This window comes from Macaca fascicularis, chromosome 6 (genome assembly GCF_037993035.2).
Source record: "Macaca fascicularis isolate 582-1 chromosome 6, T2T-MFA8v1.1".
Lineage (NCBI taxonomy): Eukaryota > Metazoa > Chordata > Mammalia > Primates > Cercopithecidae > Macaca > Macaca fascicularis.
In genome coordinates this window covers 88650081-88677887 of record NC_088380.1, presented here as the reverse complement: position 1 = coordinate 88677887, position 27807 = coordinate 88650081, and the positions used below count along the sequence as shown (strand labels likewise).

The 27807-nt window shown below is 34.4% G+C and overlaps 1 long non-coding RNA gene across 1 annotated transcript in view; it reads right to left on the bottom strand.

Annotated features, from left to right (window-relative positions):
• Nucleotides 1-23111: 23111 nt before the first annotated feature.
• Nucleotides 23112-27807, bottom strand: part of LOC135971121 (uncharacterized) — a 78387-nt gene continuing 73691 nt past the window's right edge. The window contains exon 3 of the long non-coding RNA XR_010587201.2: nucleotides 23112-24077. This is a non-coding gene — a long non-coding RNA (uncharacterized lncRNA). The remainder of the gene's footprint in view (nucleotides 24078-27807) is intronic.

Below are 27807 nucleotides of genomic sequence, written 5' to 3'. Positions count from 1 at the left end.
AAGACATTCTTTGAAACCAATGAGAACAAAGACACAACATACCAGAATCTCTGGGACACATTTAAAGCAGTGTGTAGAGGGAAATTTATAGCACTAAATGCCCACAAGAGAAAGCAGGAAAGATCTAAAATTGACACCCTAACATCAAAATTGAAAGAACGAGAGAAGCAAGAGCAAACACATTCAAAAGCTAGCAGAAGGCAAGAAATAATTAAGATCAGAGCAGAGCTGAAGGAGATGGAGACACAAAAAACCCTTCAAAACATCAATGAATCCAGGAGCTGGTTTTTTGAAAAGACCAACAAAATTGATAGACTACTAGCAAGATTAATAAAGAAGAAAAGAGAGAAGAATCAAATAGATGCAATAAAAATGATAAAAGAGATATCACCACCTATCCCACAGAAATAGAAACTACCATCAGAAAATACTATAAACACCTCCACGCAAATAAACTAGAACATCTAGAAGAAATGGATAAATTCCTGGACACATACAACCTTCCAAGACTAAACCAGGAAGAAGTTGAATCCCTGAATAGATGAATAACAAGCTCTGAAATTGAGGCAATAATTAGCAGTCTAGCAACCAAAAAAAGTCCAGGACCAGATGGAGTCACAGCCAAATTCTACCAGAGGTACAAAGAGGAGCTGGTACCATTCCTTCTGAAACTATTCCAATCAATAGAAAAAGATGGAATCCTTCCTAACTCATTTTACGAGGCCAGCATCATCCTGATACCAAAGCCTGGCAGAGACACAACAAAAAAAGAGAATTTTAGACCAATATCCCTGATGAATATCAATACAAAAAATCCTCAATAAAATCCTGGCAAACCGAATCCAGCAGCACATCAAAAAGCTTATCCACCACAATCAAGTTGGCTTCATCCCTGGGATGCAAGGTTGGTTCAACATATGCAAATCATTAAACATAATCTATCATATAAACGGAACCAAAGACAAAAACCACATGATTATCTCAATAGATGCCAAAAAGGCCTTTGACAAAATTCAACAGCCCTTCATGCTAAAAACTCTCAATAAACTAGGTATTGATAGGACATATCTTAAAATAGTAAGAGCTATTTATGACAAATGCACAGCCAATATCATACTGCATGGGCAAAAACTGGAAGCATTCCCTTTGAAAACTGGCACAAGACAGGCATGCCTTCTCTCACCACTCCTATTCAACATAGTTTTGGAAGTTCTGGTCAGGGCAATCAGGCAGAAGAAAGAAATAAAGGGTATTCAATTAGGAAAAGAGGAAGTCAAATTGTCCCTGTTTGCAGATGACATGATTGTATATTTGAAAACCCCATCATCTCAGCCCAAAATCTTCTTAAACAGATAAGAAACTTCAGCAAAGTCTCAGGATACAAAATCAATGTGCAAAAATCACAAGCATTCCTATACACCAATAACAGACATCACAGAGCCAAATCATGAGTGAACTCCCATTCACAATTGCTACAAAGAGAATAAAATACCAAGGAATCCAACTTACAAGGGATGTAAAGGACCTCTTCAAGGAGAACAACAAACCACTGCTCAATGAAATAAAAGAGGACACAAATGGAAGAGCATTCCATGCTCATGGATAGGAGGAATCAATATCATGAAAATGGCTATAGTGCCCATGGTAATTTATAGATTCAATGCCATCCCCATCAAACTACCAATGACTTTCTTCACAGAATTGGAAAAAAACTACTTTAAAGTTCATGCGGAACCATAAAAAAGCCCACATTTCCAAGGCAATCCTAAACCAAAAGAACAAAGCTGGAGGCATCACACTACTGGACTTCAAACTGTACTACAAGGCTGCAGTGACCAAAACATCATGGTACTGGTACCAAAACAGAGATGACCAATGGAACAGAACAGAGCCCTCAGAAATGATACCACACATCTACAACCATCTGATCTTTGACAAACCTGATGAAAACAAGAAATGAGGAAAGGATTCCCAGTGTAATACATGGTGCTGGGAAAACTGGCTAGTCATATGTACAAAGCTGAAACTGGTTGCCTTCCTTACACCTTATACAAAAATTAATTCGAGATGGATTAAAGACTTAAATGTCAGACCCAAAACCTCAAAAACCCTAGAAGAAAACCTAGGCAATATCACTCAGGACATAGGCATGGGCAAAGACTTCATGACTCAGACACCAAAAGCAAGGGCAACAAAAGCCAAAATAGAAAAATGCAACCTAATTATACTAAAGAGCTTCTGCATAGGAAAAGAAGCTACCTGCAGAGTGAACAGGAAACCTACAGAATGGGAGAAAATTTTTGCAATCTACCCATCTAATGAAGGGCTAATATCCAGAATCTACAAAGTACTTAAATTTACAAGAAAAAAAATCAAACAACCCCATCAAAAAATGGGCAAAGGATATGAACAGACACTTCTCAAAAGAAGACATTTATGCAGCCAATAGACCATGAAAAAATGCTCATCATCATTGACCATCAGAGAAATGCAAATCAAAACCACAATGAAATACCATCTTACACCAGTTACAAAGACAATCATTAAAATGTCAGGATACAACAGGTGCTGTAGAGGATGTGGAGAAATAGGAACACTTTTGCACTGTTGGTGGGAGTGTAAGCTAGTTCAACCATTGTGGAAAACAGTGTGGCAATTCCTCTAGGACCTAGAACTAGAAATACCATTTGACCCAGAGATCCCGTTAACTGGGTATATACCCAAAGGATTATAAATCATTATAAATCACTATAAAGACACATGTACACGTATGTTTATTGTGGCACTGTTCACAATAGCAAAGACTTGGAACCAACCCAAATATCCATCAATAATAGACTGGATTAAGAATGTGTGGCACATATACACCATGGAATACTATGTAGCCATAAAAAATAACGAGTTCATGTCCTTCGTAGGGACATGAATGAAGCTGGAAATCATCATTCTGAGCAAACTATCGCAAGGACAGAAAACCAAACACCACATGTTCTCACTCTTAGATGGGAATTAAACAATGAGATTACTTGAACACAGGGTGGGGAACATCACACACTGGAGCCTTTTGTGGGTGGGGGGAAGGGAGAGGGATAGCATTTGGAGAAATACCTAATGTAAATGACAAGTTAATGGGTGCGGCACATCAACAAGGCACATGTATACATATGTAACAAACCTGCACATTGTGTACATGTACCCTAGAACTTAAAGTGTAATTAAAAAAAATAAATAAATATCACGTTAAAATAAATAAATTAAAAAGCAAACATTTTCTAATGATGAAATTTAGTTCCTAAAACTTATTATTTTTTTTTTTTATGGCTAAAGATTTGCCCCGACATACTCTTTCTCTTTTTTCAACATTACTCAAATTTACAGTCTTACAGCTATTGTCTTTTAAGAAAGAAAGTTTCATGTTATAAAACTGAAATTGACTTTGAGGGACAAATTTATAAAATATCAATTTTCATCCTTGAAGTGTTTCTAAAAGTTAGATTTTCTACATATGTTCAAATGTACTGCATAAAACTATGTTAAATTCATAGATGCTTTATTTAAAAACATATCCATGTAGAGTATCTAGGCTCCCAAAAGCATTCAGATTCTGCTGGCTTCTTAGAAAGCAGCTGCATTTATGAATGATATATATCCAAATACATAGCAAAGACTTCTCGTGTATTGTCCCTATTTGTTGTGGGCGATTTAATTTCTAAAAATTTTCCATCAGTCCTATTTATTTCATTTCTTGAAAGAGGTTTATTGTTGCAGCCTACAATCTAATATGAAATTGCAGAATGCTGGCTCATTGCCCCTCAGAATAAATCACCACATTGTATGTTTTATTCAAAACACGGTTTGGTATCTGCACTGTTGAAGTCTATGGTTTTACACAAAGTGAATATACTGACAAAACCGAATAAAGTCTCAGGGTTCTTTAAAAAGTGATATCAAATCTTTGTATTTTACAGAAAATTCCTAGGAGTAATTTTAATTTAAGAGCATTACTTGAAAAAAAGAATGTACTCAAGTTAAGGGAGATCCAGAATGGAACTGAAATTTTAATTCTTTTGGCAATTCAGATGGGCCATTTTATGTTACAGTGTTTACATTAGAAATAAGCATGAAAATTGAAGCTTGCTCTTATGAGTAGGCTAGATTTTTTTAAAATATCATTGATATTTACAGGTTATTTCTTTCTCAAATAGAATATGTAACGTATTTGAGTGAGATGTTTTTATAGATGACTATCTATATGTGTTATTTCTGTCAAAAGTAGAAAAGGGTTCAACACTCCAAATTATTTCTCTTACAACCTTTAAAGGTGCCTGAAAGGCCAACATTTGAGATTTATTTTCTTGAGTCTTAAAGGCTATATCAATCTTTACTTTTATATGTTTGTCTTAGAATCCTTTATCCATTAACCAAATTATTGAGCATTAACCTTGTCCCAGGCTGTTCCAAGTCCCCAGAACTCATAGAGCTTGAATTCTATAGTTTAAAAAAGGACTAAAAGAAAAAAAAAAGTTAAATTAGATGAAGAAAATTAACACAGCATGGAGAGAGAGGCATAGATGTGCTACTTTATATGAAATAGTCATGGAGGTCTCAGATGAAGCAGAGACCTGAGCAATATTGAAGAGTAGGCCACATGGATGACTTAGATGTGAGAATTCCAGGAAAGAAGAAATATAGAGACATTGAAATGGTAGTATGTTTGAGAAACAGTGGGCCAGAGTAAAGTATTTGGGGAGATTAGGAAGAAATGAGATCACAGAGTCTGCCAAGAGCACAGGAGGAACTGAAAATATTGGGAGGATTTGCAACTCCTACCTTCATTTTTCCCATTACCAAAATCTAATCAATTCTGTCATATCAAATGTCAATTCTTTAATTATATCTCAGAGCCCATATTTGACAGTATCCTCCTTCTCCATGCCCACATTCACTACCTTAGGTTACTTTGTACACTTTCTAAACTAACTATGGAAAATATCTCCCAAGTCAATGTTTTCTAAATTTTCATGACCATAAAAAAGAAAAAATGATGTTAAACTCTACATCCTACAGCTCCACTTCCCAACCAGTGAATCATAATTTAAACGTAGGGCCTTCAGAAGACAGTTCTTAAACAGATGCCTTGACTGAATCCTATGATCAGAGATGTTTGGAAATTACTACTGTAAGTGTTCTACCTGCTTCCTGTTTCTGAGAACTCTAGTGGTTTTTCCACTTTCCTGACAGAATTAAAATCCCTTCCTCCCACAACAACATTCTAATCCTGTAGTTTTCTGATTTCTCCCTAACTTAAATCTTTCAACAAATAAGAGAGTCTACTGTCAAATTCTTATAAATTTATGTAAGGCTTTTCATAGTTTAAATTTAATCTACATTCCTATCATATCTTGACTCTCCTGGGCACATGCACCTATACACACGTACATGCCTTTTATTGGTTATCAACAAAACTCCAGTAGATTCTCAGAAACTATCAGTTATGTTTATGGTCCAGCACCATTGTCTTTCTTTGTATATGTATGTACATATATCTCTGTGCCTGTGCCTCTACTTTGACAGCTATTAGACCTTTTAATCTACTGGAAAAAAATTCTAATTATCATTAAAGAATCAGGTCAAATATATATTTTCTTCTATTTAGACTTTATTGTTCTCCTTTTGCAATTAACAAGTTGGTTGACCTCCACTGTGCTCCACATTTGTTGTAGCACTTAAGACAGTGTCATAATTTAAATTATGGAAATTAAATATGTACTATCAAATATTAAATATGTAAATTACTTTCTTCTCCATTAGAGTGTGAACTTCTTGAAAGCAAGACTGTATTTCATTAATTTTTGATCTGTGCTTATCAGCAAAATTCATGTGTTATGTATTGGAAAGTTCCCCATACCAATCTAAATTCAGGCATGCAGTTTTCCAAAGTATTCATCATCGGTTTAGGAGCAATTATACATATTCCAAAGCGTTTGGTTTAATGAAAAATGAAGTAATCTGAAGAAAAATATTTTTCCAATTCCTGAGGAGGAATAGAAAGAAATAGAAGGAAATTTAGAATAAAGTGGGGTCTTTCAGCTAAACAAGAATATTTTGCCAAATATTTTGAAAGAGGATACAAAGACAGGTGATTGTGTAGCTGACATAAATGGATATAAATTAATATTTCAAAAAACATAACTATATAGACAAAAAGATAAAGCAGTAGGTTGGGGACATGATTGTAACTTTTATTAACGTTGAGAGGTTAGATTTTTATTTTTGTTTTGCTTTTAAGCATGCATAATTTGATCATATTTCCACACAAAGAAAAGAAAACAGATGTTGGTCTGGGAAGTTAAGGATACACTTGTGAAAAGGGAAAACTGAAGATACCAAGTTTTGGAGAAATAAAATATATGTGGTAAAGGAGTGGCGGCTGGGGGAAGGAATCACTTTGGGACACAGAATAAGGAAGTCTCCTTGGACTGGAGATATAAGAAGCAAAACAAGGTATTTTTAAAAGTTTTTTTTTTTTTACTTAACTAATCCTAAAATTATTTTTATATGACTCCCTGATGAAATAGTATCAGCTTGAGTTCATTGCGATTACTAGAACTTTGGTCTATAATTTAGCCATTCTTGAATCTATTCAATGTGTTAATCTATATATGAATCCATATCTTTGGAGCTATTTTGTTCTTCTTAGATTTTAAAAACATTTCATATAGTCAGCTCCTCAAGAAAAACTATTAAAATGATGTTCTGAGAGACACTATGGTTTACAATATGGTGCCAATGGATTTGGAACCAATAGACTTGGGACAAGTACATTCATTTGTTAGAAAATATATTAAGTGATTTAAAAACTTACTATAAATCTTAAAAAATATCAAGGGAGTGTGAAATTGCTGTAGGGATACGCAATAATGTGAATGCTACAAAAGAAATGGTGAAGAAATAGATTACACATATTCACTAAATTAATTTTCAACAAAGGTAACTATATAATTCAAAGATTGAAAAAAGTTATTTTTTTTCCCTATTTTAACAGCTGGATAACCTTAAAAAAAAGGATAATTTTAACCCCTATACTCCCTACCTCATACCATACACTTTAAGTTGAATTACAGGCAGAAAGGTGAAGACAATAACTGTAATCATTCTAACAAAAATAGAAAAAAATATCTCCACAACTTTAGGGTGGGGAAATATTTCTTATGGAGAGGAATAATAAAAAAGATTATTTGTACTTGATTAAAATATAAAAAATCTGTTCATCAAAATAAACCATTGAGAAAATGAAAATACAAGGAAGAAAATAACCCTAATACATATATCTGACACAATACCAGTTGTATCAGGGTATCTAATGAACACTTATAAATTACTAGTAAAAAGACAAATAACCCAATAAAAAAATGGGCAAATATTTAGACACTATAAAAAAATCACACATATAAATGGCCAGTAAACACATGAAAAGGTTCCCAGCATGATTAATTATCAAGAAAATTGGAACTAAACCCAAAATATATTATGTTCTGAAATTTTTCGTGGTTTATTAAAAATACAAATATATTCCTATGACCCAGCAATTGCACTCTTATATATTTAGGGTGTAAATATGCAGGTTTCTGTATACATATATTACTAGTGGTGAAGTCTGGGCTTTTGGTGTACTTATCATGCAAATAGTAAACTTTGTACCCAATAGGTAATTTTGCAACCCTTACCCTCCCCTCACCTTTCCATGTTTGTAGTCTCTAATGTCTATTTTCCCAATCTGTATGTATGTGTGCACCCATTGTTTAGTTCCCACTTGTAAGTGAGAACATGTGCTATATGGCTTTCTGTTTCTGAGTTATTTCAGTTAAGATAATGGTCTCCAGTTCAATATATGCTGCTGCAAAAGACGTAATTTTATTATTTGTTATGGCTAAGTAGCATTCCATGGTATATATATAGAACACATTTTCTTTATCCAATCCTCTGCTGATGGACACTTAGGTTGATGCCATATCTATGCTATTGTCAATAGTACTATGATAAATATATGAATGCAAGTATCTTTTGGATGTAATAATTTATTTCTTTTTGATTATATATCCAGTAGTGGGATTGCTGGATATAATGGTAATTATAATTTTAGTTCTTTGAGAAATTGCCATACTGTCTACCATAAAAGTTGTACTAATTTACATTCCCACCAACAGCATATAAACATTCCCTTTTCTCCACATCCTTGTCAATATCTGTTGTTTTTTGACTTTTTAATGATAGCCATTCTGAATGGTATAAGATGGTATTGTTGTCAAAATGCCAGGGATTTGGTCTATGACTCATTGTTCACCACACAGAAAGACAATCACTGAGACAATGAGTATTGCCAGGGAAGAAGACTTTTTATTTGGGTGACATCAGCCCGAGAGATGGGAGCCAAACCTCAAATACATTTATTTCTACTGACTGAAATTGGGTATTTATATAGCAAGGAAAGAATGTAACTACATACAGGGAAAATAAAAATTAAGGAGGGATAAGGAAGAAATCATGATGAATGCCCTGAGTCTCATTTTCTGGATGAGGTGATCTAATGATTTTCAGTTTCTTGCTTAAGGGTGGTTTCCTGATATAGGAGCTCAGATAAGATGAATGTGAATTTTAAGTTTTAAGACCAGGGAGTGTCAGTTTTGATGTTTATTCAATAAAATGAATGCATTCTGTGCGACAATTGAGCCAGTTTCAGTTTCTCATTGTGGTTATAATTTTCATTTCTCTGGTGACTACTGACATTGAGCATTTTTTTCAGGTTTGTTGGCTAATTATATGTCTTCTTTTGAAAAATTGTCTGTTCATGCCCTTTGCCAACATCTTAATGGGGTTATTTGTTTATTTCTTGTTGAGCTGTTTGAGTTCCTTGTAGATTGGGGATATTAGCCCTTTGTTGTATGTATATTTAAAAATTTTTTTTTTTTCCCATTCTGTAGGTTGTCTGTCTTTCTTTTGTGCAGAAACTTTGTAGTGTAATTAAGTCCCATTGTGTATTTTGCTTTTGGGTGTGTTTGCTTTTGAAGACTTGGTAATAAATTCTTTGCCTAGGCCAATGTCTAGAAGATATTTTCTTTTTTAAAAAAGTTTTATTCTGATCTTTAATAGTTTCAGGTCTTATGTTTAGGTGTTTAATTTATGTTGAGTTAATTTTTGTATATTGTGAGAAACACAAGTCTAGTTTTAGTTCCACATATGGCTATCCAGTTTTCTCAATACCATGTGTCATATAAGATGTGTTTTCCCCATGTGCATTTATGTTGACTTTACCAAAGATCAGTTGGTTGTAAGAATGTAACTTTATTTCTGGGTTCTTTATTCTGTTCCTTTGATCTATGTGTCTGTTTTTATCCCACTACCATGCTCTTTTGGTTACTATGTCCGTGTAATATAATTTGAAGTCAGATAATGTGATGCCTTCAGCTGTGTTATATTTGCTGAGAAGTACTTTGGCTATCCAGCTCTTCTCTGGTTTCATATGAATTTTAGGGCTGTTTTTTTCTAACTATGTGAAAAATAATGTTAGCAATTTGATAGATTGCGCTGAATCTGTAGATTGCCTTTGACAGTGTGGCCGTTTTAACAATATTGATTCTTCTAATCCATGAATATAGAATATGTTTGCATATATTTTTGTCACATATGACTTTTTCCTCAGTGTTTTGCAGTTCTTATAAAAGACTTTTACCTCCTTCATTGAATATATTCATAGGTATTTTATTTGTTATCTTTTTTGCAGTTATTGTAAATTGGATTACCCTCTTGATTTGGTCCTTGGCTACATTGTTATTGATGTGTAGAAATTCTACTAATTTCTGTGCATTAATTTTCTATCCTGAAATTTTACTGAGGTCATTTATCAAATCTCAGAGTTTTTTATTAAGTCTTGAGGGTTTTCTTGATATAAGATCAAATAATCAGAACACAGGAATAATTTGACTTTCTCCTTTTCAATTTGAATGCCTTTTATTTTTTTCTCTTGCCTGATTGCTTTGACAAGGATTTCCAATGCTGTGTTGAAGAATGATGAAGGTGGTCATATTTGTCTTGTTCCGGTTCTTAGAGTGAATGCTTTCAAATTTTCCCCATTAAGTATGATATTAGCTGTGGTTTTGTCGTGTGTTGTCTTCATGTTGAGGTATATTCCTTTTTGTACTGCTATTATTTATCCATGAAAAATTAAATTGACAGTTTACCCAAGAATATTCATAACATCTTTATTAAAAATAGCCCAAAATAGGCCAGACGTGGTGGCTCATGCCGGTAATCCCAGCACTTTGGGAGGCCGAGGCAGGCAGATCACCTGGGGTCAGGAGTTTGAGACCAGCCTGACCAACATGGAGATATCCTGTCTCTAATAAAAATACAAAAACCAAACAAACAAACAAACAAATAGCTGAGTGTGGTGGTGCATGCATGTAATCCCAGCTACTGGGGAGGCTGAGGCAGGAGAATCGCTTGAACCTTGGAGGTGGAGGTTGCCATGAGCCGAGATTGCACCACTGCACTCCAGCCTGGAAAACAAAAGCAAAACTCCGTCTCAAAAAATAAAATAAAATAAAAAGCCCAAAATAGGATACAACCTAAATGTCCAGTAATAGGAGAATGACCACCCAATTTGTAGATTTGTCATATAATTGAAATATCACTCAGCAATAAAATGAAATAAATAATTGATACCTGTAACAACATGGATGGGATATTAAAAGCATTGTGCTGAGAAAAGAAGCTACATACAATTACATAATATGTGTGTGTGTGTGTGTGTGTGTAGATATATGTATATACACAAACACATAAAAACTATAGTTCTGTTGTATTTTATGAATCTGTAGAAGAAGCAAAACTAATCTATGCTGACAGAAAATAAGATAATGATTATGGAGTGGGGACTAGAGGATTGAATGGAAAGGAGCACTTTCTGGGGTTGTGGAAATAGTCTATACCTTGAGTGGGAAATTGAGACATAAACATTTGAAAATTGCATATGGGTTTCTGGAATGACAAATTTTACTAAGGAGACTTTATCTAGTTTCGTGTTAATATGATGTATTTCAATTCCCTTTGAGAATAAAGCCAAATATAATCTTGCTGTTAAAGTAATATCATTTCATATGGAATCGTAATGGAATATTGCAGAAGAGCACAGTTATTTTTAGACATGTAGGCACTTTTGGAAAAACAAAAATGTGCTTTTGAGTATAATTCTAATCATATATGTATATAAACCATATACATATACCTGCCTGTGGGTGATGATGATGTGTGAGTACAGTTGAAAACATGTATCAGGGATATCAATTGATATAACGAGCTGAGATTAATCTACAGAACTGAACTGAAGACATGTAATTTCTTCCTCCATTTTATTCATTTTCCAAACACATGTGTGAATTGTATTAAATATGAATAAGAATTTGGTAGCTAAATTAAAATGTGAAAAACATTAGGGCTACTCCTTATATCTGAAGAAAAGTCTGCTTCTGCATTTTTATTTATCCATAGTTTCTTAAAATAAATGTTGTTGTATCTAGAATAATTCATTAACTTTTTTTTACAAATAAAGAAATTTGTTTTCTATGATTTAAACTAAACAATATTCATCTGCTTTTAATAATTATTTAAATAAAGTGTTGATCACTGGAAGTATTTTATAATAATAAAATATTGTTGGGCATGGTGGTGGGTGCCTGTAGTCCCAGCTACTTGGGAGGCTGAGGCAGGAGAATGGCGTAAACCTGGGAGGCAGAGCTTGCAGTGAGCTGAGATCCGGCCACTGCACTCCAGCCTGGGTGACAGAGTGAGACTCCGTCTCAAAAAAAAAAAGAAAAAAAAAATTCTTGAAGAATAGCTTAAAAAAACCCTCTCTTTGGTGGTATAGTTTGACATATTTTCAAACTCCAGAATAAAATAGTTTTCTCACGACTTTCCACTAGTGAGCAATATGTAATAATTTGGAGGAATTATCCTTTCATGTGAGAGAAACAATTTTTCTTTAAAGAAGAAAATAAATATAGGAGCTGGTAATCATTTAAATTAATTCTTGTGTCACTCTCAAATGATATCTTGACAGCAATACAAAGTTCATCAACCAAAATAATAAAATTGTGTCATAAGATGACCAAATGTGGAGCAAATCCTGTACTTTATTGTTTAAATTTTGAGTTATTAGCATTAAAGGAATAAAGCTCCGTATAAAGAAAGATGGAATGGAATCTTTCACAATTGCTTTAACCCAAATTGAAAGATACTCAGTCCTCTCACAGGGCCTCCCTACTAATCTAAAATTGTAACACAATCTAAAATTTAACATGCCAATTGAGGTATATCAATAAACATTTATAGAATATTCATTTAAAGAATTATATAGGTCTCACTTTAGTTGGGTTTTAAATCATTGAGAAGTATTAACACGTTCAAATAAAATTTAAATAATTTAAAATATTTTAACTCCCAGGTGTAAATAATCTCACCTTCCTATGAAATTGCATTCTACCTTTTTTGATGCTTCTCTATACATTTTTTTTAAGTTCTACTTTGCATTACTTTTATTCTATTATTCATTTTAGATTTCCTCTTTGTCAATAGCTCCTTAGTATTAGGACCTACTTCCAATTCAGATATCTTTGTCACATACTAGTCACTTAATAAATGTTTAATAAAGAAATCATGAAAAAACTAACATAAATATAACTTACTGCATTCCCAGGATCTCAAACATATGTACCAGTGGAAGCTAACAGGAGTAGATAGCTAAAAGTTAATGAAAAAAATTTAAAGTTAAGAGATCTAAGGCATTCCCTCATGGTTTGTGTGTTATGGAGATTAGCTAGTTTTTGTTTTATGGAGATTAACTAGTGGACTTTTGGCACTTGATAGATGTGCAGACACATGAACATACACAGTGTTTGGTGTTGTCTGTGTAAATGAATATTTATGAGGGAAGCCTTGAAGATTTATTCTACTTCTTTATAGATCTGACTGAATTTCACTAGTTTATTCATTGCTCAGGCTTGTCTGAATATTACTCAATTACTCAAATGTTTTGTTTTTATCTGCCTCAGGCCCTCCCAACCTTAACTTAGATTAAAACCATAAAAAAGTCCATTTTTAAAGCGGTGTAAAGAAAACACTACATCAAAACTGTTAATATACACCTCAAACAGAAAACATGCATATATTCATTTGTCTTTCACCTCGTTTATGTCAGTCTATATCTTACTGGCAAAAATTGCTTTCCAGCTGCAGACAATCTAATTTGACTGTGATGCTCTCTGGCACTTGAGTATTACGGTGTTTCCTTGGTTAAGGTAAAAGATTTGCAAAACCAGTCCAAAAACTTTATTATCACGGCAGAACATCGATGCATTTCTTGAACATTCATCACAACAGAATGTGTGAGAGCTGGAGAGGAATGAATCATCCTAGATTACCTATCTAGTACTTGAGAGGCCTACCAGAAAACAGCGGCAGCGGAGATTAACTTGCTGGAGTTCCCAGGAAATTTACAGAGGCTGTTCCACGGAGAAATAGAAACCCCATTTGCAAGATCCTTACCTGTGAAAGGTATCTTAAATCAGAGTAAGTCCAGACATGAAAATTCTGCCAGGATGCCCCAAAGGTCAAGATAATCCTGATAATCTTTCTGACAATCTCCCTTTTCATTGGATATTTTTATTCTTTAAAATGTATGTGCATTCAAATGTGGATTCATTTGACATAGGAATAAAAATTTAACACTTGAGTTACCCATGAGGGATTTTCATAGTCCCGGGAAGACAGAAAAGAAAACCATAATCTGAGATAACTGTGTGTCGTCCTTCTAGTCACTTTTTTTTTTTTTTTTTTTTGCAATCACTACTGGCAAGTGATTCTTTCTAGATATTGTAATCAATTAATCAGAGTGCCCTATGAGTCTATACAGTGAAATTCTCAACTGGTTAAAATATCAACCTTTCTTTATACTAATTTTCATTTCTACTTTAATGATTTTAATTTCTACTTTAATGACTACCTTCTTGACCATACTATACTGACAGGAAAAATCCAAAGCTGTTAGGTACTTTCCAGGAAAATACTTGGAATTTATCTCTTCATGTAAAACGAAGAGGCACCAAAAATATGCCTTTGTATCTAACGTTCTCATTTGAGACAATCAGTTAGACTAAGGCACTGAGAACCCTGGATAAAATAATATTTGAACCTATTTTTTTAATCCAAATTTAAAATATCAAACTAAGGTTGAAAGGCTAAATAGGGCTCGTTGATTATAGTCAGAAAACCAATTGTTTTCATACTCATCACTTGCACTCTGTTGAGTCTTAGAAGAGGATATGCAATTCAACGTTTGCTTAAGACTAAGCATAGATTTCTCTATTATATAGAAATATGCCATGTACGTGGATATATGTCCTACATATGAATTTATATGTGATATAATAAATCCATATATATTTACATGTCCATGAGTATCATCAATTGTCCAGGTGCATCATCCTGAGAGAACACCACTTACAAACCCATAGAATATTTTTTTAATTCAATAATTTTTTTGTTTATATCCCAAAATATAAAAGTCTTGACAGGCCCCAAGTCAATCACTATATTGGTCATAATGGAGGAGAATATTACAATCTGCTGGCTTTGGTGCTATGACTAACAGAAGTAACTTACAAATCTCTACCAATCCTTTCAGTTTTTTGTGCCTTCCTATAGTCTGGATGATTTTCCCCCTCCAAAATTTATGTTGAGACTTAATCCCCAGTGCAACAATATTGGGAAGTATGGCCTTTGGTAGGTGACTGAGTCACCAGGGCTTCACGTTGATGAATGAGATGACTTACCTTGTAAAACGCTTTAATGGAGGGAGTTTGTCCGCCTTTGCCTTGCAGTCTTCTGCCATGCGAGGACCCAGTGTTTTTCCCCTCCAGAGGATACAGCATTAGGATGCCATCTTGGAAGCAGAAAGCAATCCTTACCAGACACTAAACATGCTGGTGCCTTGACCTTAGACTTTCCACCCTCCAGAACCGTCAAAAATTAATATATGTTCTTTATAAGTTACCCGTTTTCAGATATCCTGTTATAGCAGCTGCCGTGGAGTAAGATGCCCCTTTACTCCATTGTTGTCCGTGGTGGCTTCAGACTTCTTGCTTCTTTGGAGTCCTACATTATTCACTTTCCTTTGTCACTAAAATAAAGGGAAGCTTTCCATTCAAAATGAAAGATTCATCACAGTTACCTGGATTCTCAGACCAAATAGCATGTCATTGTTCTTTCCTCAAAATGTACCTATGCTTCGTATCTATTAAGAAATACTTTTTGGGTTAAAAAGGTATAGATTATTGAAATAATTTTCTCCTTATTCAGTTACTATTTTTGTCATATTTATATTTTAAAAGTGTGAAACATCAAATTGGGCAATAATTAGTCTTGAAGAAAATGTAAGTAATTCAGTTTTTCTCTTTCACTAAAAAATGCTTATACTGGTTGTTTTTGAGAGGAAAATGTCTACTATTTATTCATAAATCAGACTTTTACCAAGTTGAAAATACATTGTTGAACTCTTCCCAGGAATCTCTTAATTTCTCACAGATAGAAACTTCTGATGGTAAGAGCAAGAATAATTAATAATTAGACACTAAACATTATTGTGCAACTGAGAACATTTTCAAGGGAATATGAACTTCTGTACCCCATCTTGAATAGAAGATTGATTGGGTTTTTCTATATTGTATTAGCTTCAATATTGTCTGTATTTCTATTTCTAAAGCTGAAATAAAATTATTCTATTTCTATTTTGATAAAAATAAATCTCACAATGAAACAAACATAATATCACTCTCTTTGTTGAGTCACCAATGAGAGAAATCAGAAGTTAATTTATACCAGAAACCACAGTCCAGATATGATTGCCTAATAAACATTACTAGCAGCAGTACTCAGACCATCGGTTAGCATGACAATCTTAAGTGCTTACTTGTTTATAACCCAGGCTTCTAGTCTTAACTTCATGGGTGTTTTTATAATTTAACACATGAGTCCTTCCACAATACATGCAATACTAAATAATTTAGTGAAGGAGATAGAGGTTCTGGCTTTAAACTTTTGAATGCATTCATTTTCAGACAATTTTCCAAACATGTTATAATTTCTGAGACCTGAAAAAAAACACATGTATATTTTTTCTTCGACATCCTCAAGAGTTGCTTCAACTGTTTGGAGTTTGAAGAACACTAGTTGGTCTTTTACTTATCCTGATGCCCAAATTAACTAGTTCTCTAATGCCTCAACAACTATTGTCTTTCTTACACTCCATACTATGTTCCATCTCAAATTATATAAAACTCTCATGATATGGTATGTGTATTTACTTTTTAATATAAAATTTGAATGCCCATTTAATGAGAGTTGGGCAAGATGTATTAGAAGTAAAAATAAATATTTGTTGTATTACTGGTATTTAACTATTATTTATATTTAATAAAAATTAAAGGACTTTTATAAAAGACTACATAAGATATAAATGATAATTTATATCTATTTTATATTTTTCATTATATATAATCTATTTTATATTTATATGTATTTTATATATAATCTATTTTATATTTTTCACATAAAACTAATATTTAAGCATTACAGAAAATGGGATAACTATTAAAAAATGGAAGGAAATAATTTGAAAGCACCCAAACAAACTGCTCACACACTGGTGTCATGAGATAAAAGTTATTGCTTTATGTTTCAAATCATAATGTTTTCTGTGTTATAAGGTCACCCTCATTCCCAAGTGGAGAACAAGGATCAGTAATATGGGCTCTGTCTGTGTAATATAATGCAACATTAAAGCCCATTTAATTTTTGATGTCTGACAAAGATATTTTATATTTCAGTAGTGACACATTTTTTATTATGTTTTAGTCATGGTTCAAGTTCTCTAGTAATGATTTATTTTCACTATTTGATTCTCTGTTGCCTTATTGCACTGAAACTGTGTTGCTTTTTGTCTGAAGTTAAAATATAAAATTTTCCATGTTTTTATAGCTTTCAGTTTGAAACATATTCCACACCATTTCTCAGAGGTAAGTAATTAATAATTTTATTATAGCTGTTACTTTGATATTTTTAGTGTCTGTTTCAATCTGAAAACAATTGCAATGATAAAATATACTTTAATTGGAATTATTGAAATCCCTCTTCTGTATGTCCATAATTATAACAGAAAGCTTGACAATGAATTTTATTTCTTTTTTACTTTTATGAATTTGATTTATGAGTTTTTACAAAATAAATAAATATATATCAGCATATGAATACTTTAGGTGGAAAACATCATTACTAACAATATGCTTTACTCTATCAAAGCAAATAAGAAGGCCATTAGCCAAAGGCTGTCTCTGTAACCAAAGCTTATACTTAAGGAACCTGAAATTTAATTTGGAGGCATTTCTTGTAACTGATTGAAGGGGAGAGAGAGATCCTCAGCCAATCACAACTTGTCAACCAGCCAATTGGTTATATAACAAGAGATCTCCCATGAGACCATACATTAGTAAAGCAAACACCTAGCTATAGCCAATTAAGTAATTTATTTGTTTCCATGTTCAGCCTAAACAACCTTGCTGCTCAAGTTGCTGGAGCAGAGATTTCTGAACGTCTTTCAATTTTGAGTGCTGCCTGACTCGTGAGTTGTTCTTTGCTCAAATAAACCCTGTTAAATTTATTTTATCTAAAGTTTTTCTTTTGACAACTCTCAATTCAAATATATTGAGCTGATTACTAATTTACTTTTCAAACAATGCATAATAAATTTGATCCAGAGTTACCTTAACATTAACAAATAATAAAATAATTTTAACTTGTAATTTGGATATAGAGAAATCTTGAGTTTAATTTTAAGGAGTCTGGTTTGATAGGCTCTTTAATACTAATAAAAGAATTTTGTAGAATAATTTTAATTTCTTTTATTATGTTTCTATTATTTTCAAAAGGGAAAATGTTCTTTCTACAAAACAGCACTAGTAACATTTTTGTTGAAGATTAACTTATGCATCTATTTTACATATATCCTTCTAATGTTTTTATACTACATTTTGTTTCTTTTTATTTGTCTTTCTGAATGACTTTAAGTTTAGCTATTTTTCAATAACACAAAGTTTGAAATAAATGGCTGGAATTAATATTGCGTAAATGGCATATATCAGTGTACTCCTGGTGCTTTCAAGTCTCCTTACATTTATCAAACATTATTTCTCCTTTATTTTAATATCTTTGACTATTCTTTAGCTCTTCAGTGCGTAAACACATTTACTTACTTGTCTCTTGCCTCAGCTATCATGCTAATATAACATACAGCATACACACAAAGAAATAAGCCTTGTTACAGCTATTTTATTAATGCAGTCTGCAAACTATATAGTTGGTTAGAATCCACCCAATTCACATGTATGTGAATGATCATACCTAGAGGTTTTCTTCTGATGCTCAAAGCTTTATTAAAATGCCTCCTAATTAGCATCAAAAGACTGAAAACACACAGTAAAATGAGTTTTCTAGACTTTCTGTACCATGACATACAATGAATTTCAATGTTAGTTGGTAGTATCTATTCTTGATTAAACTCATAATTAAACTGACAAGGAGATTCAAGGGCAATAATCCAGATGGTATTCTTCTAGGCTCTTGGAATCAACTGGAGTGTGCTCCTGTGTCCTGGGATATCTGCTTCTTTCTTTAGAACTTTTGTCACTTACCTCTTGGGCTTTCTCATACTGTTTCTTAGTTTTCTTTTTGAAAACTGATTTCATGGAAAACTTTGGTCTCTTTCACAAAGAAAATGTTACAAATAAAGGTTGCTTCTGGTTTCACCTATTAATACTAGAATGGTTAAAGAGTCCTGGTCCTCTTTGTGTACTTAAATCTGAACTCTCTGTCTCTACCGTCCTTGCCACATTTTGTTACTCGCTTTGTTGAAAAACCGAACAATGTAAACCCCTTTTGCACTGCATAAAGGACCAACCATTGCCACTAATAGAAAGGCGCTTACCACCTCAAATGATTAACCATTTTCTGAGAAACACTAGGTAAGGAGCATGAACATTTTATAGCCTGTTTTCTCATATTGTGAAGGTTACATTTAACCCACTTTGTTTATACAAAATTAATTTATGGCATTCTATCTTTAACATCTGCCAAATGTTTCCATAACTAATTCACACCAAATTTTATCACTTTCTCTTTACATTTTTCCTAGGTCTAAATGAGTATTCTGGAGCAGTGGTTCCTAAACATGAGGATACATTGACATCACCTAGAAATAAAATGAAATTGATGGTTCACACAGCCCCAGTTTCTAATTCAATAGGTCTGGTATAGGCCCTGAGCGTTTTCTTTTCTAACTAGCTCTCAGGTAATGTGGATGATGTTCTATGAGGGGCCTCATTTTGAAATCACAGCTCTGAACAAAGAAGCAAAACAGTTCTCTTTATTGAAGAGAAAAATCTATTGACATACAATAAAATAATTGTTCTTCCTTATACTTATTTGTTAAACTTATTACGTATAAACTCATAGAGCTAAAAAAGTTTCATGTTTTCTTATTTATTTGTTTTGCCTCAGAGAAACTACAATGTGTAGTCAATTACAGAGCTGAGATTAAAATCAAGGCTTCTTGACTCTGAGTTCACTAGTCTCAAATTCCTGTACCTTTTTTTAAGATTTATCTAGTTAATAGTATAAAATGTGGCCTAGTGTGGTGCCTCATGCCTGCCTGTAATCCCGGCACTTTGGGAGGCCAAGCCGGTGGATCACTTGAGATCAGGAGTTAGAGACCAGCCTGGCCAACACGGTGAAACCCCATCTCTACTAAAAATACAAAAATTAGCCGAGCGTGATGGCATGCACCTGCAATCCCAGCTACTTGGAGAATCACCTGAACCTGGGAGGCAGGGGTTGCAGTGAGCCGAGATCGCACCACTGCACTCCAGCCTGGGCAATAGAGCTAGACTCTGTCTCAACAAAAAAAAAAAAAAAAAAAAGCATGAAATGTCACAAAAATATCAAATGCTAATTTCTATTGCTATATTACCTTGGCTTTTCAGAGCTATAGCATGCAATTTACTATAGAGTTCATTTAGACAAAGTCACTATATGATTTATCATAACTCTCATGCTTTCTTTGAATGATAATAAAATTAGGAAGATTTACTAAAATAACTTTATACAGGCTTTTCACAGAAAATAAATGGTTATTAAAAAAAAAAAAAAAAAAAAAAAAAAAAACAACTCCATACAGGGATTAAGAAACCATAGTACTGCACTTGGCTTTATTACTACTTGGCTGTGAAACATCTTGAACAATTAAATCTCCTTTCCTAGGCAGTTTTGTTTTCTGACTTTGTCCTAGGTCACTAGCATCAGAGGGTGTTAAATACCTAAAATAAGCCCAGGAATCACTTTGCCACTTCTCTTTCTCTGTGTCTTTGACACAAGACCACAATATCCAAATGAGGGAAAGATGCAGTTTGTGCCACTGACAATGTAGGAGATAAACACTGCTTCAGAGAATGGGGAGGACTTCAGTTGGAGTAGTGCAGAATAATTTGTCAAATTCTTCATCTCAGAGAGCATGAATATAATAACCTCCCCCACAAAGAAGTGTTATTTTCTAGCAGTGCCAAGTGTCCATTTTCTTTGCCTCTCTTTTATGGTTCTAGAGGTGTAACAAATTAATACACATTTTCAATAGTAGGACATGATGGCTAAAAAACAGTATTATTTAATAATTTATATTATTCTTATGTAGTTCTAGATGCAACATGCATGAAGAATCACATCAGTCTTTAAATTGGTACCTGTATGAATACTGAATGCTAGAAACAAAAACAATTTTAATCTATACCTAATAAAAAAATAATTTCAAGGTAAATTTAAATCCTCAGTATTATTTACAGTATTTTAAAATATTGTTAAAAATAATCTTATGACAATGGCATTTACTTCGTTCAGCTCCAAACCCAGAAGTGCAGTGCGTGTGTGTGTGTGTGTGTGTGTGTGTAGTGTCATATATAATACTTAGCCTGAATTTTCTTCAAGGAGACATGACCTCAGTTGTGCCTATATAGATGATACTTTTTGGAACAACTTATAGATTAAATATAATATATTTTGAATCAGCCCAAAGATGAAATATCTTGATGAATGACACATATATCAACTTCAACTTATAGGCACTCTCAGGCACAAAATATAAATGTCAACTAAATGCTGTCAAAGCAATTTTATTAAGTTTACCAAAATGCATAAGAAAAGTTTCTAAAGTGGCAAATGATTCTTAAGCCAAAAGGAAACTTCAGTTTCTGTAAACTGTAAATTGTGCTCATTTTTATTTTTTCTGTACATAGTAATTGGATATGAACTTTTGTTTGCTATTAATGTTAGTAAAAACATAAAAGAACAGATTTACATTTGTCAATTGTACTTAAAATATTTTTTAAATAATTATAAAATATTTAAAAGATAGAAATTGTTTTAGGAAAAAAATAGAGGAATATGGGACAAAATTGACTTTCAAATATAAGGAAAATAGAGCAAGGAAACAAAAATATTTTTGTGACTATGGAAAAGAAAATTTTTCAGAGAAGTAATGTCAAAACTAATTACTAGAGACACTCTTTTTTTGCCATTATATGTCAATATATATTCCTGACTGAAGAGAACTTTTATCAAAGTGATCAACATCCTTCTTTTAACATTTTCTTTATAATATTCCAGCATGAAAAATATGAAAGAATTTCAGAAATATTGTATGATTCTTAAGTGACTTGAAAATTATATGAAGAAATTAGACTATTTCGTGGGTTTGGTAATGAATTCATGATATATAAGCTCATTACAATGTTTGTACACAATTTTTAAAATGAATTGCTCATTTCCAAATCTAAGTATGACTATGCTGTTTAATTATACTTCCAGTTGCCATTGTCTCAGCAGAGTCAAGTTTTGCCGTGCTGAAATTAATGTTAAAGAGCTACCTAAGAAGTAAAATCACTCAAAAAAGTGTTCTAATTTGGGATTACTTGCAACAGAGACCAAGTTACATGAAATGTTTAATTATAAAGACAGAAATTTTGATTTTTCTGAAATTAAAACAAAAGCACCAAAATATTTATCAGTTTTATTGGGATATAATTGGCAAATAGAATTTGTAGATATTTAAGGTGTTTTAATATAGGTATACATTGTGAAATAATCACCACAATCAAGCTAGTTAACATATTCATCATCTCACATAGTTTTTATTTTGTTGTGGTAAGTACACTGAAGATCTACCTGCTTAGCAAATTTCAAGTATACAATATGTCATCATTAACTACAGTTCTCATATTGTATATTAGACCTCCAGAACTTATTCATGTTGCATGACTGAAACTTTCTACCATTTGATACAAATTTAATGAAAAATGTAAAACAAAAATATGACTTACATGTCTTTATTTTATTGCTTATGCAAACACAACCAAAATACTCAGACATGTAGTAATGATTAAATTCAGTTGTTTAAAATATTTTACCAAGTTTAGTTCATTGTGAGCCCACAGGTTTTCTAATGTTATTTTGACAGTATAGGTTAATCGTCAAGGAAAGAGGAAAGAACATGCTTACTAAAATTTTACTTAAAATCTATGGCTCAATTCATGATTCTTAAAGATTTAGATATATGTGGGCCTCTCTTTCCTCTCTTGCCCAAAGTCTTTCAAATGTTAGGGTTTATGCCTCGGCTTCTTGTGTAAGAATTATGACCTTGATGATCTTTAAAGGTATCATATATGAGTTTCTGTGTTCATATTGAGAAAAAAATTACACTAGTCTTTCCTGGAAAGGCTGACTGCCTCTCAGGGCCTCAAGCCTCCTTTGGACTTAGTAGTAATTAGGGCCAACAATATAAGGTGGTGATGCTGATCAGGTTCTCTTGATTGCATACATCTCTGGTTCTGCAAAATAACTTACTTATCCTCTGTACAACTGTCATCTTTCCTAACAACCATGCAGTTAATTTACAGTTAAAATTTTTTTTTTCTTGAAAGATCATAGTAAAATCCCTGGTTTTTTCTCTTGGTTTTATCTTTTTAACCACATTGTAATTATTTCAGAATTTTTCTGTAAATTTTTTGAGTATTTCAAAGTATTTGCATTGAAGTTATTTCGGTTTCAATAAACGGACCCAGCTAAAGATTTCTGCCAAATTCTATGCCTTCTAACAATAATCGTATATAGTAGAACAAAATGTTATTCCATTTACGTGTATTACTTAAAACAGGAACAAAAATGATGAACTTGTGCAGCTCAGGGAGGATTTTAAATGGGTGTTTTGTTTTGTTTTTCATTTTTTATGATTACTGTTTTATTCTAAAGGATATGACAAATAATATAGATGAAGAGATTTGTAGGGGGAGGTATGGGGAAAAGGGCCTGGAGCTTCCTTGACTTCCTTGGAGCACCACCTTCTAGGACATTCCATGTATTCAGCTATCCAGAAACCCTCCTAACCCTGTCCTCTTGGATTTTTATGGAAGCTTCATAAAATCAGCATTTCATCCCCCAGGGTATAGGGTGGGACCCTCTCAAGGGAGGGGTCGTAAGACCCACAATCAGAAAGGTAGGTGAAGATTAGAGTTCTACCTTGAGGCAGGTGAAAGAGAGACTGTTTCCTGAGGCCTAACACACCCAGCATTATAGCAAAAGTCTGTAGCAAGGACTATAGGAGTTATGAACCAAGAACTGTGGACAAATCATATGCAGATATATGATTAATATATATTATACCACCACAGGCCATGCCTGCTTTTCAACCACTGATCCCTTACATAAAAAGGATATATATAATATAATCATTAATAATGAGTCCAGTCCATCATATTCTGTGAATGCCTCCCAGGGTGAGGCTACTCAGGAGTGCAGGTTTCCTTTCAATCTTGTCAGGTTCTGAAAGAGGAGTGGTCTCAGTAAACACACAGCTTCACCATTTCAGGCATCTGGAATAATGGAGCTAAGAAACAATGTCATTGCTTGCTCTGAGCCTCTTTCAAAGTATTAATGTAATGTTGGATTTCTCTCAATTTATAACCCATTTATTCATTCATTTACACTTCTCTCCATTAATACCCTACCTAATGTTTTCACTTTTGGAAGGAACTTTCGAATCACCACTCTGCTGGTCTAGATTGCAGGCAGCTGTCAAGTCTGCCAAGTTTCTTCTCCCCAGTCCACTCTCACTCAGATAAGGTAAAGTCACAGAGCTGCAGAACCAGTGAGCTGTTTTTACCACCAGGTAATACAACTGCATTCATTCTCAATTTGAATTTTGCTAGATGGGGTAAAGGCACACACACTGCCATCAGGCCCTTAGGAATTCTGACATAAGGTTTAAAACCATAGTTACAGTTTATTGCTTAGAAATCATCTCTGCTTCCAGCATGTGTAGTTGCACCCCTGGTACTAGGACCACTGCATCAGGTAGGAGATAAAATATTTTTTTAGGTGAATTGAAAGGAAAAAAATTATAGTCATTATACCATTTTACTCCTCCCTTGGTGAGAATTGCATAGTCATACCACCATCTTCCCAAACCTCTCTTTTCAGATAACCCAGGAAAACAGAGAAAATTCTAGTGGGGACAGCAGTCCCAATCATGTTGAGTGTGAGCACACACTAGTGAAGACATGTAAGCCACCCTGCATGTTTTTATCTCCCCTTGTTTTAGAAAACCAGTGTTTCAATTGCCCCATTCTATTTCTCTATCAAGCTTTTACTCGAAGGAGAGTATCTCTCTGCCCACTATTGACATTACATATGGGCTGTGTGTTCCATGATCGGAAGACATAATGGACCAGGGACTGTGGCTCGCACCTGTAATCCCAGCACTTTGAGAGGCTGAGGCAGATCACCTGAGGTCAGGAGTCTGAGACCCGCCTGGCCAACATAGTGAAACCTCTTCTCCACTAAAAATAAAAGTTAACTGGGCATGGTGGTGGGCACCTGTAATCCCAACTACTCAGGAGGCTGAGGCAGGAGAATCACTTTAACCCGGGAGGCAGAGGTTGCAGTGAGCCGAGAGCATGCCACTGCACTCCAGCCTGGGCAACAAAGCAAGACTCCGCCTAAAAAAAAAAAAAAAAAAAAGAGAGAGAGAAAGAGAGAGAGAGAGAGAGAGAAAGAAAGAAAGAAAGAAAGAAAGAAAGAAAGAAAGAAAGAAAGAAAGAAAGAAAGAAAGAAAGAAAGAAAGAGAAAGAAAGAAAGATCATCCAAATTAATGTAACATTTCTGTTTCAGTTTTCTTTTTTTAATAGCACTGTAAGCATTTTCATCTTCTACTGGGTAAGCAAAGCCAGTCCAAAATCAGTGCCTATTCCTGTCAAGACCCATTTGCAGCCCTTCAGAGCTACTGGCCTCAGTCTCAATTGTAAGCTTTGTTCAGGGCCTTCCCACCAGGGAATCTGCCCTATAGACATAAGCAGTCTCTGCCTCTCTTGCTGAGAAGCAAAACAATTCTAACTGGTATTATGTGCCTGAGAGGGTGGAAAAGAAAGGTCTTGATTCAGCCCATCTCTGCTGCTGCAGTAGCACCATATCCACTCATTTTATGAACACAGGTGGACACCTCAAGGGAGCGCACGGGACTACCTCCTTGTCAATTTCTGTCACCTTCTGAACCTGAAGGGAATTATTCTGATGGGCATTGACTTGTTCTACTCTAATGCACCCCTCAAACTTCCACAGGGTTACGCAGCTTATGAGCATCCATTTAATAAGTCTGATTTCCATTGCCTGCTTGCCTGAGTGTATGGCCAGGCCATTGGTCACTGCCCATGAGTGAGTAAAAACCCAAACACAGGGGCTTGTACCATTCTTTAATTATTCAGTTCAAAACCAGCAAGCAATTCACCCCATCAAACTGATCTGTTTTTACCTTCTTTGATCAAAGCAGCAGACTTCCAAACAGAATGTTGTTCAATCCCTTTGGAACTGCCATCCATAAACTAAGCAGCTCCTTGTTTGTCAACCAAGAGCCCTTCATAGTGCATTGTCCAAGTGTCAATGCACAATGTCCAAGGATCCAGCAGCACCTCACACAGTTTCAGAGTCAGTCCGAGAGTTAAAGATGCTCCTAGCTTGTGAGTGTTTCCTCCTTGCATTCCCTGGGTAGCATGCTCCTGTATAAACCATTACTATCATGTTATGGAACACTTCTGAGCACTGCCATCCCCATTAAAGCATTTCTCTGACATCCAAAACAGCACTGGTATTTCAGGTGTCAAAATTACTTAATATCCTTCAGTTGTAAAGGTAGTTTCAGTCAACAGCCGGTGCTATGGCAGTAAGTGCACATCGGGAAATTCTCTAGTTCAAAGCCTCAGTACTCATATTGATGGGGAGCGCTCACAGCTTTTGAAAAAAGCCCCAGTAAACACTCCACAGAGGACTATCAATCTCCTGTATGTCTGGATCAGATATACCCATTGCTCAATTGTGAGCTCTGGGTTCTGCATCAACCTAAATGTGCTCTTCCACTCTGCATCATTTGAAACCAAAGATATCACCCCATGAGAGATAATTATTCACTCTCATAATTCATTTGAGTAAAGGTTGTTTAGAAAGCTGATGATACTAATCTATAAAATGAAGAACTTCTTCCACGCTATACCTTCTGGGTATATTAGTTTGTTCTTGGGTTACTGGGTATATTAGTATGTTCTTGCACTTCTATAAAGAAATACCTAAGACTTGGTAACTTATCAAGAAAAAGGTTTCATTTGCACATGGTTCTATAGGCTGTACAGGAAGCATGGGTGGGGAGGCCTCAGAAAACCTTCAATCATGGCAGAAGGTGAAGGGGAAGCCGGTACATCTTACATGGCTGCAGCAGGAGGAAGAGAATGAAAGAGGAGTTGCTACACACTTCTAAACAACCAGATCTCATGAGAACTTTCTATCATGAGAACAACAAGGGGGAAATATACCTCCATGATCCAATCACACCCCACCAGGCCCCTCCTTAAAAATTAGAGATTATAACTGAGGGCATGAGATTTGGATGGGAACACAAATGTAAGCCATATTATTCCGGCTCTTCTCAAATATTATAGTCTTCTCAGCTTGTAAAATACGATTACCCCTTTTAAACAGTGTCCCAAGTCTTAACTTATTTCAGCATTAACTCTAAAGTCCACAGTTCAAAGTCTTATCTGAGACAAGGCAAGTCCCTTCTGCCTATGAACCTATAAAATAGAAAAAACAAGATAGCTACTTCCAAGATACCATGGGGGTACAGACATTGGATAAATACACATATTCCAAAAGGGAGAAATCAGACAAATGAGAAAAGCTGCAGACCTGTGCAAGTCAAAAACCCAGCACGTCAGTCATTACATCTTTTTTTTTTTTTTTTTTTTTTTTTTTTAATTTTTTGTGACTGAGTCTGGCTCTGTCGCCCAGGCTGGAGTGCAGTGGTCGGATCGCAGCTCACTGCAAGCTCCGTCTCCCGGGTTTACACCATTCTCCTGCCTCAGCCTCCCGAGTAGCTGGTACTACAGGCGCCCGCCACATCGCCCGGCTAGTTTTTTGTATTTTTTTGAGTAGAGACAGGGTTTCAACGTGTTAGCCAGGATGGTCTCCATCTCCTGACCTCGTGATCCGCCCATCTCGGCCTCCCAAAGTGCTGGGATTACCGGCTTGAGCCACCGCGCCCGGCCTAGTCATTACATC